The following is a 17,044-nucleotide window of genomic DNA, read 5'->3' on the forward strand; positions in this document are numbered from 1 at the left end:
CTCCCTCCCTCCCCTTCCCCTTTCTCCTCCCCCCTCCCTTCCCCCATCCCCTCCCCTCTCTCACCCTCTTCCTCTCCCCTCAGGTTCTGTGGACGATATTTCGCCTGGCCAGGATTCCAGTCTGTTGGAGGAGAATGATTCTTTATTTCAAAGTTGGGACAAATTTCAAAACCCGGTTGGTCGGCTGACATCATCTTTGTTCCCATTCCTTCCTGCGCGCCTTCGGGAACAACTACCACCACGACTACAAGTAAAAGTACCAGCACCACCACGAGTACAAGCACAAGTACAAGTACTAGTACGATTACAACTACAAGTACAAGTAACAGTGCGTCTACAAGTGCCACTACAAGAACGTCTACAACTACAAGTACATCTTCAACCAGAAGTACCACTACAACAACCACAGACACATCGACAACAACCACAAGCACATCGACAACAACCACAAGCACATCGACAACAACCACAGACACATCGACAACAACCACAAGCACATCGACAACAACCACAAGCACATCGACAACAACCACAGCCACATCGACAACATCAACATCAACAACTACAACAACCACAACCACAACGGCTTGTTGGTCAGTGTAGCTCATACACAGAAACGGACTGACTTATTTCATTTCTCAAATTCCTGAATATTAGCCACATAACGGTACTGTACCTTTCAGTGAATTACTGTAAGTTTAGGCTAATTTCCAGTGATAATGACATATGTGATGATGTTTATAATGAATGAAGATAATAATAGCAATGATAATGATAATGATAATAGCAATAGTAATGATGATGGTGCTGTGATGATGATAATAATGGTGATAATATTAACGATAATATTGATGGTGATAATATTGATGATACCAGTGATGATAATTGTAATAAGTATACTAACGATAATGTTGATAATGATGATACTACTAATACCACATCTACCGCTACTAATGATAATGTTGATAATGATAATACTACTACAAATAATAATAGATATTATTTTTATTATTATTATAATGATCATGTTTTTATTTCTATTATTATTATTTATCATAATATCGTTTACTCTTGCAACGTATCAGTAAGCAACAGTTAATGATAGTAATGATAACAAGAACAAACTTTGCATTGTGTCGGTAGGATTTTGTTTTAAATAAAAAAAAACTAAAGTACAAAGTTATTTCTCTGTTATTTTAAATTAATTTTTCAAAAATCACTAAGTTTAATGGCTGAGACTTTAGGTAGTCTTGGCTAATTGTCAAATAATATCTTATTTATAATTAATATGATATTGATTCTGTGTTGTGATGCTGGCACTGTTCCTAATAAGCATAATTGTTTTATATTAGCATTAGCATTATTTATCGGTATTATTATATGCCATTACATTATTATCAGTTTTATTATGCTTCACCTTTGTTATGGGTATTTCTGCTGCTACCATTATGATTTGAACTAATATTATTGTTTAAAATCATTGTCATCATAATCCCATTATATACATTCCAAGTATTACCCCATCATCAATATCATTCCCATCACTGTCATCATTCTTTTTATTATCAGTATCGTCATCATCTCTGTTATTATTAGTATCATTATCATCATCATCCTAGTTACCATCATTATCATCATCCCTGTTATCATTATCATCGTTATCACCATCGCAGTTATCATTATCATCATTATTATCATCCCCATTATCACTATTATCATTAGTATCACCATCATCGCCCTTCAGAATCCACTGTCCAAACACCAACCTTTCCCCCGGCAGAGGAGCTCGCACAGTGAACTTATTCATCAGGGTTCTTCGGCTGCGTTGCTGGCGACACCCTTGTGATCGAACCTTACACGCCGGGCATAACGTGAGTCAGCAATGCTATACTTTGAGCAATGATTTCACTCTCTGGGCTTATGGCGAGGCAAGACGTGGTGATTTAACTGGATATAATAAACAACCACACGCTTTTATGTGCTGGGTGCGCATTTTGGTACGTTCTTGCTGACCTGCATCAAATCCTGCGCCGCCAATGGATGGTAAACCGTGCCATTCCCTTGCACACATGGGGTAATTAGAAGCAAACAGATAGCCTGTCACACCAAACATATAATAACCACTGTAAAAATAGAATAACATATTGTATATCATAATTATATTATACTGTACATCCAAATACTCCACACACTCGCTATTTAAAAACATTACAAATGCATGTAGGTGCATGTACGTACAACACACCACACAACACAACACAACACAATACACACACCCAACTCCAATACCAGCACATTCCCACACCATAATTTCTTCCAATCCCAGAGTTTGGTTTTCGATGCTCTGTGTATCTCTCCTTAACACCGTGGGGAGAAAAAGCATATACAACACATAGGACATTCTCGCTACTTCACGTTCAAAGCTGTGATATGAAGGTTTCCATGCACAGTTCAACCAAGGACTCCTCTTGCCACAAGTAAGTTTGATGACTATTCGCTCAGGACGTCTTCGTCTGCCCAACTCAATTAGTGGAACAAGTAACACGGGACTGTACTTTCTATTCTTCTATGTTAAACAAAAATTTATGTAGATCTTGTAATAAAATATACATGAAGCTATAAATAACATATTATCATAAGTATAAATCACATATTAAGCCCAAGGAAGAGACGATACCAAGAGTACTTTTTTGCTGTGATCTATGAATTGTCTGGATCAGAGTCACCCATTTAATGTGTGGTGTGTTTGTGTGTGTGTTGTGTGGGGGTGTGTGTGGTGTGTGTTGGTGTTGTGGGATGTATGTATATAAATATATATGAATATATATATGTACATTGTATGTATGTATTATGTGCATAATATTCATATTATATATATATATATATATATATATATATATGATATAATATATATATGTATATATCTATATAATATATATATATATATATATATATATATATATAATAACCCCACACACACTACAAACAAATTGTTATATATATATATATATATATATATATATATATATAATATATATATAAACACACACACACAAACACATACAACACACACACACCCCGCTGCATTTACGTGCGTAGCAAAATATATACTCATGCAGTGAATATGATCAAACAAAATAAGTTCCTGTCGCGCGGTCCAGCCACCTTTCACGGGCTTCCCTCCCCAGGTCCTCTCCGCCAGCCCCGGGGGAGTCATCACGTCGCCGAGGTTCCCCCGCAGGCACCCGAGAAGAAGTACTGTGAATGGAAAATCATGGTAAGTGTTGACACTTATTTACCATTTACTTGGAAGGATTAAGCATTTTGATCGTGTTTATAAGTGTACATTTTTTTCTGGGGGGGGGGTTATGTATTTTTGTTAAGATAAGGTTACTCGAGATTGCGAGATAATCAAGTGCAATAAGCAATATAAATTCCAATCACTGGCGAATCTAGAAATATTCATAAAACAGCAATGGGTTTTAGTTTTGCTATAGTGATGTGGTGTCATGTGGGATTCCCCAATTCGTGTGGTTTCTGAATAGGTTATTTACCTTAAGAAGGAAGACATATATCTTTTTAAAGATCTAAACGTCTGAGGGATGGGCAGCTAGGGAAAGAAGAGCGACTGCAGCAGTGGAAAGCAGCCCCGCATCATGCACCCCTGTAGATCTGCTACTGTCTTCATTATAAATGGTGGTATGATAGGTGGCGAATGTCGAATGACGTATAGCCTCGACTTGTAGGTACTATAGATCGATACCTACTCCTGTGTGCTAGGAATAGGCCCTCATTCCCGAGGACACCAAAAGGTTACAACTGACAAACATACATACAAACAAGCAGTCTTAGCCCACTGAAACCACTGAGACCCACAACTACGAATAACCTGTATTAAACCTTTTCTCCACTTCATTCCTAGGCGTCAGTTTGGCAATACAGTTCAGTAAACCTTCACCCACATGCGCCTGGGAACCTACGCTCAGAACTTCGTGGCTGTAAACCCAACCACCGACCTTTACTACACCCCTGGCTCTGTCCTCTCCTTCAATGGCTTCTCACTCCCGCCGAACGTCACTTCGGACTCGAACCTCATCAGGATCTTCTTCTCCGGCAAGAGGAGGAGCAGGGGCTTCAGGCTGATGTAGAGGGAGGTTTAGAGAAAGGGGAAGGAGGAGAAGAGAAGGGGGGAAAGAGAGTGAAGGAGGAGAGGGGGGAGAAATGAGGTGGGGGAAGGAGAGAAGAGGGACGGGGGAACTAAGAGAGGGGAGAGAACAGAGGGAATAATGACAGACTAAAAACTTTAGAGCAGAAGAGGGGGACTGGAAGAAAACTAGGGAGAAATAAGGGAAAGGAAAAAACAAAACAAAGGAAAAGGGAGTAAAAGAGTGAAGGAGGCGAAGGCAAAATGAGAAGAGAAGAGGACGGAAAATTTATTCTAAGTGAAAGGCTAATGTTTCTTATTGGTTCGATAGTTACATCAATTGGGTTTGAAATTTCGAGGTGATGGCCGCTTTTCCCAGGTTTCGAGACTAATTATGCTCACGCAGTTGTACACACACAGTTAAAGTTGCTTCGGAAATGCAAGGTATTTATCTGATGAATTAGTACAGATGTATTTTATCTAATTAATCATATTGAAGAGTGTTTTTCTTAAACCTTAAAAACAACACACAAATATGTGTATATATATATATATTATATATATAATATATATATATATATAATATCATATATATATATATATATGTATATGATATATGTATGTATTGCACCAGATTTTAAATGAAAATATTATATGTTAAAACATATATATCATATTACATAACTATATAGAATAATGCACGGCAAGATTTATACCACACAAAGATATACACTATTACCATATAGTTGGTCATCCATTTTATCACCAACATGGAGAACAGTGGACATTTACGGCCCTTTTAAAAAAACAGCAAACATGATAAACATTTCATAATATCAGTGGTGCACTCTCCCGAAATGTTAGGCAAAAGACACCACTTTTTGAAAGGAGAAACGGGACAATGTAAATGAAATTCAAAAAATAGAATAAGATAACATCATTTATGATAACAAAAGAAGAATACAGAGATGAGAGTGAGTGAGAGAGAGAGTGGACTGTGTTCCAATCCATCTTTGAAGTGACAGGCCTCTCACAATTACAGAGACGATTTGGAAGTACCACCTTTTTGGAGCCTATAAATAATGAACCGCGTTCGGCCGTGCTAGCATTTTGTCACGGCGGTGACTCCCACTTACAGTATGTGTATGTGGATGTGTGTATGTATGCATATATATTTTTGTTTGTTTGTTTGTTCAATAGCCACGTAATCCACTGCAGGTTCTAGGCCTCTTTTAATTCACTATTGAGACGTTATTTGGCAGTACCATCCTTGCCTGATTGGATGCCCTTCCTAATCAACCGCGGTTCGGCGTGCCAACACTTTTGTCACGGTGGTGACCTCCCCTACGACATCTGTGTTTGACTTCTAAAAGCGGTATGTCGTTTTTTTTCGCCGTGAGTGTGGGGCTCGAGCCAGCAGTCGGAACGCCAGGCATTTTTACGACTGCCGCGGCGAGGAAATGATCGGGACTTACTTCGGAGTCCATCCTCTACTTGGACCACAATATAAATATTATATAGTATATATATATATCTATATATATATACATATATGTATAGTGTGTGTGTGTGTGGTAAATTTTCCTCAGACAGAGTCTGCCACTTCTCACACACGATTAATTATGCCTAATATATTATACCTATTGAAGTATATATATATATATATATATATATATATAACACGTGATGTGTTGTGTGTGTGTGTGGTGGTTTTTGTGTGTGTGTGTATACATACATTATTATATAATATATTTAATATATATCTCCCCAATGTAATACAATCAGTGTAAGTAGATGAAGCGGGACACAATCCGCACATTAACGTAATGAATGTGAAAGTGGTCGTGACCGTGAGTAACCAGGACCTTTTCGCAACACAACGCAACCAACCATGGCCACAACAACTAATCAATACCGGAAATCTTAACAGTACTTTCACATGTGCATTTATGCTCGTACATGACGCATCATAGAGAAATATGAACTAATGAGGTCAGAGAGGATCCCCCCATACAGGTGAAGGTGACATAGATATGATCACCGCGTAACCACGCAACCTAGTCGAGAGTGAAGCAGTTATATACAGTAGTCACGAGGTACCACTAGACTTAGCTAAGATGGTAACACACACACTTACGGTTGAAATGTTGCATATTAAAAAAGATAACCCTGCAATGATTATAATAATATCCGCAACCGAAATCATGCATAGCATGTGTACAGACAGGATCCCCTCCATGCAGGTGACAGTTGACATAGACAATGATCAAGTCGAACCACAAACTTGTCGAAGTGAAAGCAGTAATGACTACAGCGGTCCGGGGTAATCACTAAACCTACTACGAGGCTGCACACTCACTTAACGGTGAAATGGTCATCAAACAGAAAGATGACCACTGAAAGTGATTAACTAATCAATATCCGTAACCGAAAACGACTTCTGCCTATGAACCCATAGGCAGTGATGTTTAACACACGAGCAGGTGCTACGAAGATCCGCCCATGGTCTCCCATGGTACAACCGTCAATATTCACCATGTTAACTTGTACCGAGATCGATAATGATTCTGTTACAGACAGGAAACCGTCTCTCAATGACTGAACTGTCAAAATCATGATAATTGGTCAACAGGTCTGTAAGACCGTATTAACTGCTCCTCTCTCACGTCAGAGATAGAATAAATAAGTGGAAAGGATTATAAAAACTCGTTATACAATATATGCTTTTATTTTTGATTGTATAAACACCCTATAACACAAATGTGACTCGCACACACACACACACACACACACGTATACACGCAAATATTGCTAAGGTGAATACCAAAATGATAAATCTTTCCTCCTCACCCGTATATGGTGTAGGAGATGTGGAAGGAGAACTCGTGCTTGCACAATTGTCTCTAATGTCACCATCACCCCTCCTCTCCTCTGCAAAGCATGTTCTGTTTTTGCTAAGAGAATATATCACTGGTTCTATTCTGTGTTATGCTAACGATTTCTCGCTATTGGTGAATGATGAGAAAATATTGGATAGATCATCTTCACCGGTGGCAGCTCTTGTGGTGTTTGATAGTGCATGTGTCAGGACCATCTATGTAGCGATAGGGTTTGAGCTGTCTGGAAGATAATTCTTTTGTCTCGATCGTGTCCTCCTCTTAAATGACAGTCTATCACCAGTGGATTACGGAAATTAACCCGTTTTCTTCATTGCGTTTTATATCTCCAGGTGGTGATGATTTATTATATTGTGTAGGACCGCCATCGTCTCTTTTTTGCTTCCCAGGCGGTAGGCAACGGCTGCTGTTCCCCGGTCGGACACGAACGCTCCGAGGCACCGAGCACATACCCTGCGGCAACATTGACAAGAGGTGGAAGGCCAGTGGGGGAGGGGCCCAAAAAGGCCTCATCTTTTATTTACACAAGTTTTTACCCGACATTTCATCAATAAAAAAATATGGTTAATTGAAAAGGATCATAAAGTGCATACAAGTATATCAGACTCTCAGCACACAACAAGCTCCCAGGAGCGAACCCAAATCCGCTCTCCTGTTGTTCATGTCCTGCTACAGCCAGTTGCATATGTTTCCCATCCCTTCATTTACCATGCTAAAGTCACCTTTCATTTAACACATGTTTCGCAAGCGTACCCTGCTAGCAATATGTATGTAAGAGGGTTTGAACCTTGTAACTGCCTACAATGGCTTATACCATGCAGCATTCCTGCATAACTATTAAGAAATCGCGAAGGGACACCTAAACAGAATAGAATCACCCAAGACCAAATTCAGTTTACGAAAAGTGACCTTCCTTATTTCTCCGCCCCTGTCCCACATTCCCTACCCATATAAAGCTAATGTGAAAAGAAGCAAAAACAAATCACCATTCACAATCCTTCTAGGGATTTTTACAGCTCTGCCTGGTTTTTAAGCATTCATATAGCTAATAGCGTGACCGTATATATACCCATGTCAGTTGCCGCTGATCCCCACCTATTACTCCCCCTCCTCCCCCATATGTTTTCACTATTTGCTTTAATGACTCAAACTTACACAAACACCGTCCTAAGAGGCGATAGCCCAAAACAGGCTTAAAGTTTCTGTGTAAATGTATGCCATAACCAATTTTTTTCTATGTTTGCCCCTTTCATACTTATAAAACTAAAGTTAATTACCTATTACGTTGTTTGATTCATTTGGGAATATGTTTTTCACGGTATCTACCCAGTAAAAACGTTTTCCCTCATTTTCGCTGACGCCTAATCTCCAACTAGCATCACCACCTGTCCCACATGTTGACTCAGCTATATTTTGCTAATTAACCTCAAGGGACAATGCAGTATTTTTCCTAAATGCCCATTTCTCATGTTTTACATCTACATGAAATAGGAAATATATTAGTTTTCTTAAGGCATATGTGTAACTATATACAGACGAGGTTCCTCCATATTCCGCATAACATACACCTCCGTTTTATGATGATATCAAAAAAGACGAATCAACCAAAGTACTATTCTCGCATTTTACTCCCCTCCTCGAAATTGTCTAAGCCCAGCTAACTATATAGGAGGAAAAGATGCTCGTAACAATATTGTTTGGATTCAAGAAAACTTTTAAGAATAAATTTTTTCAAATTCTCCCCCGAAAATTTCTTTTCCCGTAAGTAATGTGCTTTTTTATGCTGGGACTGACGCATCAAAAGAAATAATGAAAAAATTTAGGTGCAACAACGAGGATCCCCCCAAAATACGGGTGACAGGTACATAATAAATGATCCCCCCGCTTTAACCACCCCCCTTTTCGGAGGGGAAAGCAGGTTAATGGACTACAGTAGTCACAGGAAACCACCAATTACTAAGATGGAAACACCCACCCCCCTTAAAGGGTTAAAAGGGGTTGCATCTTTAACAAAAGGGGATAACCACTGCAATTTATTAACTAATAAATTTTCCGCCCAAAATTTCTTTCCCCCAATACCAGTGAGTACAGACGAGGACCCCCTCCAATGCGGGGTGACAGGTCCATAGATCAATGAAAAAGCGAACCAAAAAACCCTTTGTCAGGGGTGAAAGCAGGTTAATGACACAGGGGCCCCCCCGGGGGTAATCACTAAACCAAAAGCTACGATGGCTACCCACACTCAATTACGGTTTGAAAAATGGTCATCATAACAGAAAGATGACCCCCTGAAAGTGTTTAACAAATCAATATCCGTAACCGAAAACGACTTCTGCCTATGAACCCATAGGCAGTGATGTTTAAAACACACACGGTGCTACAAGGGGATCGCCCATGGTCCTCCCATTAAAACCGCAATATTCACCTTTTTAAAAAATTGTACCGAGATCGATAATTGATTTCTGTTACAACGGGGGAAAACCGCCCTTTTCCAATAAATGAAACTGCCCAAAATAATGAAAAATTTGGTCCACAAGGCCCTGCAAATGCCCGGGAAATAATTACTGCTCCTCTCTCCCCGGGACCAAAGAAAGAATTAAAATTAAGGGGAAAAAGGATTTTTAAAAACTCGTTTTTAAAATATATTTTTTTAATTTTTTGAGGGTTTTAAAACACTATACAATGTGCTGGGCCACAAACAACACACCCCGTATACACGAAAATATTCAAAGGGTTTGAATACCAAAATGATAAATCTTTCCTCCTCCACCCGTATATGGTGTAGGAGATGGGGAAAGGAGAACGCGTGCTTGCCCAAGGGGGTTCTCTAATTTTCACCATCCCCCCCCTCCCCCTGCAAAGCATTTTTCTGTTTTTGCTAAGAGAATATATCACTGGTTTATTCTTTTATCTAACGTTTTCTCGCTATTGGTAAAATGATGAGAAAAAATTTTGGGAAATAGATCATTTCACCGGTGGCAGTCTTGGGTGTTTGAAGGCATGTGTCGGGCCCCTCATAGCGATGGGTTTTAGAGTTTGTCGGGAAGGGAAAATTTCCCTTTTTTTCCCAAATGGGTGTCCCCCCTTTAAAAAAAATGAAAAGTTTTTATCACCAGTGGATTAGGGAATTTTAACCCCCTTTTTCTTAAAATTGTGTTTATATCTCCGGGTGGTGATGATTTATTATTTTGTTACGCCGACCGCCTGGGCCTCTGCTACCAAACACAAGGAGGCTGGGGCAGAGGGGGGTGCTATCCACAGGGTCTTGAACATTTAACAGCTCCAAGAGGCACCGAGCCCCAAAGGGGTTTCCCCCAGAACACCACAAGGGGAAAAAAGGCCCAAGTGGCGAGGCAGGGAAACGAAATAAACAAAAAAGGGGAAAGTTTTTCCTTTATTTACACAATTTATTTACCCGTACATTTTTTCTATGGGCACATACGGGGGGAAAAACCAATATGGTACATTGCAAAATACAGCTTATAAAAGGGCATCAAAAAGTATATCAGGTCAAAAGGCAAACAAGGTTTCACAGGAGAAAGCACCCAACTCCGTCTCTCCCGTTGGGTTCCTCCGTTTCCTCCGCTCAAAACCCATTTGCATCATGTTTGCCCAGGCCCTTCATTTTAAAACATGCCTGGTCATCCTTTTCATTTTAACCATGTTTCCAGAGAAAAAGACCCACGGGCGTAGCAATAGTGTGTAGGGGGTTTCTCCTTGAATATCTTTTTTTCTTCCTGGCGTATTGTCACTCATTTTAAATCCCCAACGACTAAACCGGGCTTTAAAAAAAACCCACTGGCAGCAATTTTCCATGCGGGCAACAATTGATATTTTTTTGGGGGGGAAGGGGGGTTAAGGGGGAGTGGGGGGAAAAGGGGTCACATTTTTTAAACATGTTATACTAGTCATTTTACACCCAAAGGAACATTTTCTTTAAAAAAAATTTTTATTTTAGGGAAAAGGGAAATCATAAATTTTTTGTACTTTATTATGACTTCAACCCTTACACAAAACTTTAATTTCCTAAGAGGCGATTACAAAAATAACGGGGTTTAAAATTTTTCTGTGTAAATGTAATGCAAAAACCCCTTATTTCAAAACCTTTGCACTTTTCATACTTAAAAAACAAAAGGGCCTTTTTTACCCAATGATTGAAAAAGCGGGGTTTTTAACCCAAATTTATAGAGCATTAATGGGGTTTTTGGGGACACACCAGGCCCAAAGAGGGTTTTCCCCCCCCGTATTTACCCCGGGGAACACCTAATTATCTCCCAACTAGCGTCACAAACCCTGCCCAATTTTTAAACATTTTTTGAATTTTTAAACCCGGGACTTGAAAAATGACCGTTTACAGACGAGGGGATATCCCCCCATAACCAATAAGAAAAAACCGCGAAGGGGAAAAACCCCAAAAACGAGGAGGGATAGAAAAAGGCCCAGGTGAGGACAAATTCAAGGTTTTGACCCGAAAACTTGACCTTCCTTACCTTTCCCTACCCCCCCTTTCCCCTTTTCCTCCATCCCCTTATAAAGCAATAAATAAGAAAAAGAAGCAAAAAAAACAAATCCCCAGTCAAAATTCTTTTAAAGGGAGATAATAAACCCCTTGAAATGAAGTTTTCAGGCGAGTGATCACACCTAAAACCCCCTAATGAGCGGGGCCCACGATCAATTGAAGCCCGTGTCAGTTGTCGTGACGACCCCCCCTCCAATACTCCCCCCCCCACCTTTCCTATCCCTTTTAGGAAACTCAATAGGCCTTTATTATAAACTAAAAACTTACACAAAAAACACGCCCAAAGGGGGCATAACCAAATAACGGGCCCCTTAAAGTTTTTGTGTAAATGAAAATGCAACCCCCAAATTTTCATATTTTTTGCCCTTTCATAACTTATAAAACTAACAGGTTATTCCTTTTAAACGTTTTTTTTGTTTCTATTTCAAAAGCTTTAAATTTGTTTTTTTTAAAAGGATCACCCCAGATAAAAAAATGGGCCCCCTTTCCTCATTTTATGGCCGGGAACACCCAATTATCTACCAACTAGCTCCCCCACCCCCCCAAATGTTTTGACTGGGGCTATTTTTTGGGCAAAATTAACCTCACGGGACAATCCCGGTTTTTTTTTCCAAAAATGTTCCTGCCGCATTTCTCGATTTTTTTAACAACTAAAACGCAATTTAGGAAAAAATTTTTTTTTTTTCCCTTTAAAGGCCCAATTTTAAAAAACTAATACAAACGAGCGTATCCTCCCATAAGAGGTCGCATAAAAATACATCCTCCTTTTTAAAATATGAAATCAAAAAAGACGAATAAAAGCAAGAATTTGGACTGGGTTCTTCAGAATTTTACTCCCCCTCCTCAAAATTTTTCTATAGTCCCCCGGTTAAACTATATAGGAAGAAAAAAAAAACGATCCCAAGGGGAAAAAATATTTTTTTGCGCTTTTTAGGCCCCACTTTTTAAGTAATACCGCTATATTTTTTAAAACCCTTACAAAAGAAAAATATTTTTTCGTTAAACACTGAAAAAAAAACTGCTACTCGACCTTTTCCCCAATTTTTTCCTGAAAAACCCTTAATATACAAAGCATGCCAAATGAAAAAAAACACTGGCAGTCTTAACACCCTTTCACCTTTAATTTCCCCACTAGGTCATTAGTTGCTGTAGTAGTGAAAACGTAAAAAACCCATGAAAACTTTTTCTATCTTTAAAAAAACCAAACACAATTTTTAAAAAAGAAGGTTTTGACTAATTTTTAAAACACATATCCCCTTTTGGGAAAACTGAACTCTTTATAAAAACCAAAGAACTTTTAGGGAAAATATAAAAAAATAAAGGTAAAAAAAATTTTTTCCCCTTTTTGCCCCATCCTTTTATAAAGCTTTTATAATTGTTCGTGAAGGATAAAACACACAAAAATTTTTTTTTAAAGCGAGGATTTTTGAACCCTGCTATTTTTCTTAAAAACTCCCTTTTCAAAGAGAGAAAAATTTTTACGCAGGCACTGAATAAAACTCGGGCTTTCGGGGGTTTAAAAATTACGGGGAAAAGTGCATTCGGGCTCCCTTTTCAAATAATACATTTTCATTAAAATTTTCTTAAAAATTTCAAAGAGAAAAAAAAACTTTAAGTCGACACTGAAAAAAATTTCTACTCGACCCCCTTCAAATTTTTCTGAATAACTTTTAAAATCAAGCTGCCAAAAGAAAAAAACACCGGTTTTTTGTTAAAATTTTTCACCCAAATTTTTCACCAGCCCCTATTTTTCTTTCAGTGACCAAAACTGTTTTAAAAAACCCCGGGGAACTATTTCATCTTCAAAAAAGCAAAAAAGAAGGTTTTACTTGATTATTTTTTCCCCTTTTTAGCAAACTATGGCTTTATCAAAAAAAAGAACTTTTTTTAAGATATGAAAAAAAAAGGGGAAAATAAAAATAACTCCCATGTTATAAAGGGTTTTTTAAATTTTACGTGTATTGGGGCCCCCGCCCAAGTCAAATTCGCCTAAAGCAGGGGTTTTTTGACCAAAAAGGGTAAAGTTTACCCCTGTTTTGTAAAAAAAAAAAATAAAATATATATATACGTGACACCCTCGATGGATGGTCTTACAGACAGCATTTTTGATTTTTCCCAAAAGATAAAGTTTGATGCGTTTTTTTTTTTTTTTCTTTTCTTAAACCCCAGTTTATCAACAATTTTAATCATATTTCTTTAAACAAAAGTTCTTTGCAAAATATTAAAAAAAAACGGTGCTTTTTGTTATGTGTCTACAATTAGATATTCCTTTTTTTACATGGGAGTAAGGGGTAATTTTGACGAGCAAAATACGTTTTGGGAGGTAATTTTAGGTAGGGTTGAAAAATCACAATCCCTTTAAAGGGGAAAAAACCGCAACCGAACAATATTTTTAAAAGACAAGAAAAAACTTGTTTAGGAGAAAAAAATATTCGCATTCCTCTAATAAGGGCGGGGGAAAAACTTTTTTTCATAACTTAAAAAAAACAAAATGCCCTTTTTTTTTCAAATACAAGGGTGGTTTAAAAAATATGTATATGAAAGGAAAATTTTTTCGGGGCTTTTTAAAAAATGTGGGGTGTTAAAAAGTTATAGCATTGCTATCATCTTTAAAAAAAAAGTTTAGTTTGGGTTTTAAAGTCTTATTTTCTAAAGATGCTTCCTAAACTTGACAATGTTCCGGCAATATTTCCAAAATAAAAGGACGACCACCGCAGGTTCAGGGAAAACCTTGCTTTCACGAGATAAGGGCTTTAACCCGACATACTAAGACCATTAATGGACGGGCGAAAAAGAGGAAGAGGGGGAACAATAGAGGACACCAGGGAAATACTTTTCTCGTTCCCTTTTGTGAAGAAAATGCCTGGGTTTTTTGAAAATCTACCCCTGAAAATCGCCCCCCCTTCCCAACATTTTTACCAAGGTAAACCCCATTTTCTAATAGCTAGAAAGTTTTTGAAAGGGTCACCTCGGTTGTTGGTCTTCGTAGCACATCGTTTTTTCACACCCCCCGTTTCCCCTAAACCCCACGGGGGTGTTCTCCTATCAAAAAACCATATCTTGTTTTGGGGGGGCCCCCCCTCCGGTTTTTCCTTTAAAAAACTGCTTTTCCTCCTCCCTTTCCCTCGGCTAAGCGCGAGCTGTATTTACCGCGAGGATGTAAAAAAAAGGTGATTATAATCATAATTGGGCCCCTATCAAACTTTGGGGGGTTCCTTTCGAAGAAAACATAAAAATTTTATAAAAAAAAAACTTTAAAACAGTAATTTTGTCCCTTTTACTAGTATATAAAATAGGGTAATTACTCGTATGACTGCAATACACAAAAAAAATAGTACAAACATTTTTCCGCGATAATTTGTCAGAATTTTTAATTCCCTCATTCATTCAAGTTTTGCTTTTTGTTTTCCCCCCGCAATTATTTTTTTTTTAAAATTTGCAAACCGAAATACGACGGTTTGCAGGCCCCGAAATTTTCGGGCTTCCGGGGATTTCACCTCTGTCGGAGAGCATTCAGATTCTGATAAAGGTTTTGCGAGTTAGGTTTGGGGTTTCCCCCCAAAATCCCTGGCCGTAGCCGTGGGGGTTTCCCCCCGGGGAATTTCGCAACAGAATCAAAATTAGGAAAGGGAAATGCCCAAAAATTTCAAAGAAATTCAAACATTTTTGTTTAAAGGGAAAGAAAAGTTAACACGGCAAATGGTTTTGCGCAAGGGGGAAAAAAGGCCCCGTTTGGTTTAAAATTTCCTCTGTGCGCTGATGTCCTGCGCAGGGGGGAAAATGGGGCCGCAGGGGTATAAAAAAATAGCAAAAGGGAAAACCCCCACCGGGCCCCAGGGCTTCAGCGAAATCAGAGAGAAGGAGACTTTTTTTTTTGATTTTTTATCTATTTTAATTGTTTTTTCATTTTTATTCTAATTTTTCTTTTTTTGTATTGTGAGGCGGGAAACCCGACCTCGGAAACATCCGAGGACGTCAAAATATATTAAGGTAATATTTTTTATATTGGTTAGTCATGTACGCTGCCCCTCCTTCAGTAAAATTTCGAACCCGTAACGGTGAGTTTTTCTAGAAACCCCCTTTTTTTTTTTTTTTTGTATTTTTTTCCCCCCCAATTTTAATTTTACTAAATCTTTTATTTCCTTTTTTTTTTTGTTTTTTTTTATCGTGTATGGCCTTGGTTTTTGATTTGTTTTTAAATTTGGTTTTACATTAGTCTTTTGTTGGGTTCCCTTGGGGTTTTTTTCTTTGTCCTTCTTTAAAATTAATTTTATTTGTAAGTTTTTGGGGGTTTTGAAATCTTGTTTTACCTAAAAACCCGACCATATACGACTGCCTTTAAAAATGAAAGCAACACCGAAGATTAAAAATCTCTGAGGATAAATTAAATAAAGGGAAAAGGGGGCCCCGCTCCCGATTAAAGTCCTTTTTTATTGATAAACACGAGATGAAAATAAAAAATTTCAGCAAAATTGAAACATGGCGAAGAAAATCCGGTAGAGTATATAAAGGGCCCAAAGTAGACGCTTTCAGAAGGGTTATAAATACTAACAACCGTAAACCGAGCCGTTACCTCTAGTATTTTTTCAAATTTTCCCTTTTGTAGAAGTGTAATTTTTATTCTTGAAGACAAAAAAAGGTTTTCCCAAAGGTATTTAATATATGTATTTTTTTTTGCATAAAAGTACTATTAAACCCTTTTTATTAAAGAAGAAATAAAAAAAATACCCCCAAAAAATTAACATATTTTGTCTTTTGAAAAAAAAAAACATGATCGATTTATTATTTAAAATTATCTGCCCCCCTACGGCAAAAAACTAATTAAAAAATTTTTATAAAAAACAAATCTGAGTAACGTGCTTTTTTAAAAAAATATAACCAAAATATTGCATAAATTTTTATGCATTTCCCTTTTATTTTGTTTTAAAATATTTTGACCCCTTTGGAAAATAAAAAGGGCCGTTTTCACAATTTCCCCGAACATTTCCAGCAGACAAGTACATAGTCTGAGAAGCCCGGGACCTTTTTCCCCCTAAATGTGGGGACCGCCAATGGCCCCTCCTCCAATGTGGTCACTTTTAGCGTCACGTGGGCCGATTTTTCACCCTTTTTAACAAAACTTTTTACTTGGCGGTTACATTAAATTATTCGCATGTAAACGCCTACGTTATCACCGGGCCTTTTTCGTGGTCAGAGAATATTTCTCCCCTGTAATGGGTTTACCGCAGCCCAGACGAGGGGGTCTTATTCCCGCACGCGCCGCACTTTATCACCCGACGCGGTGCGCGCGGGGGGAAAATAAAAACCGCACGCGGCGGCGGCCGGGGGGGGCGGCGGCTGGGGAGGGGTTTCGGGGGGCGGTGGGGGGGACAGGGGGGAAGGGGCGCCCTTTATCCAATACCCCGAACAATTTTAAAAAGCTTTATAAAAAGGGTGGGGCCCAAAAGGTTTTTTAATTTTTTTTTTAAAACCTTCAAAATTTTT

General features: G+C 38.3%; 1 protein-coding gene across 1 annotated transcript in view; it reads left to right on the forward strand.

Annotated features, from left to right (window-relative positions):
* Positions 1–17,044, forward strand: part of LOC119573595 — a 90,008-nt gene that overhangs the window by 31,059 nt on the left and 41,905 nt on the right. The window lies entirely within an intron of this gene.

This window comes from Penaeus monodon, chromosome 5 (genome assembly GCF_015228065.2).
Source record: "Penaeus monodon isolate SGIC_2016 chromosome 5, NSTDA_Pmon_1, whole genome shotgun sequence".
NCBI classification, from domain to species: domain Eukaryota; kingdom Metazoa; phylum Arthropoda; class Malacostraca; order Decapoda; family Penaeidae; genus Penaeus; species Penaeus monodon.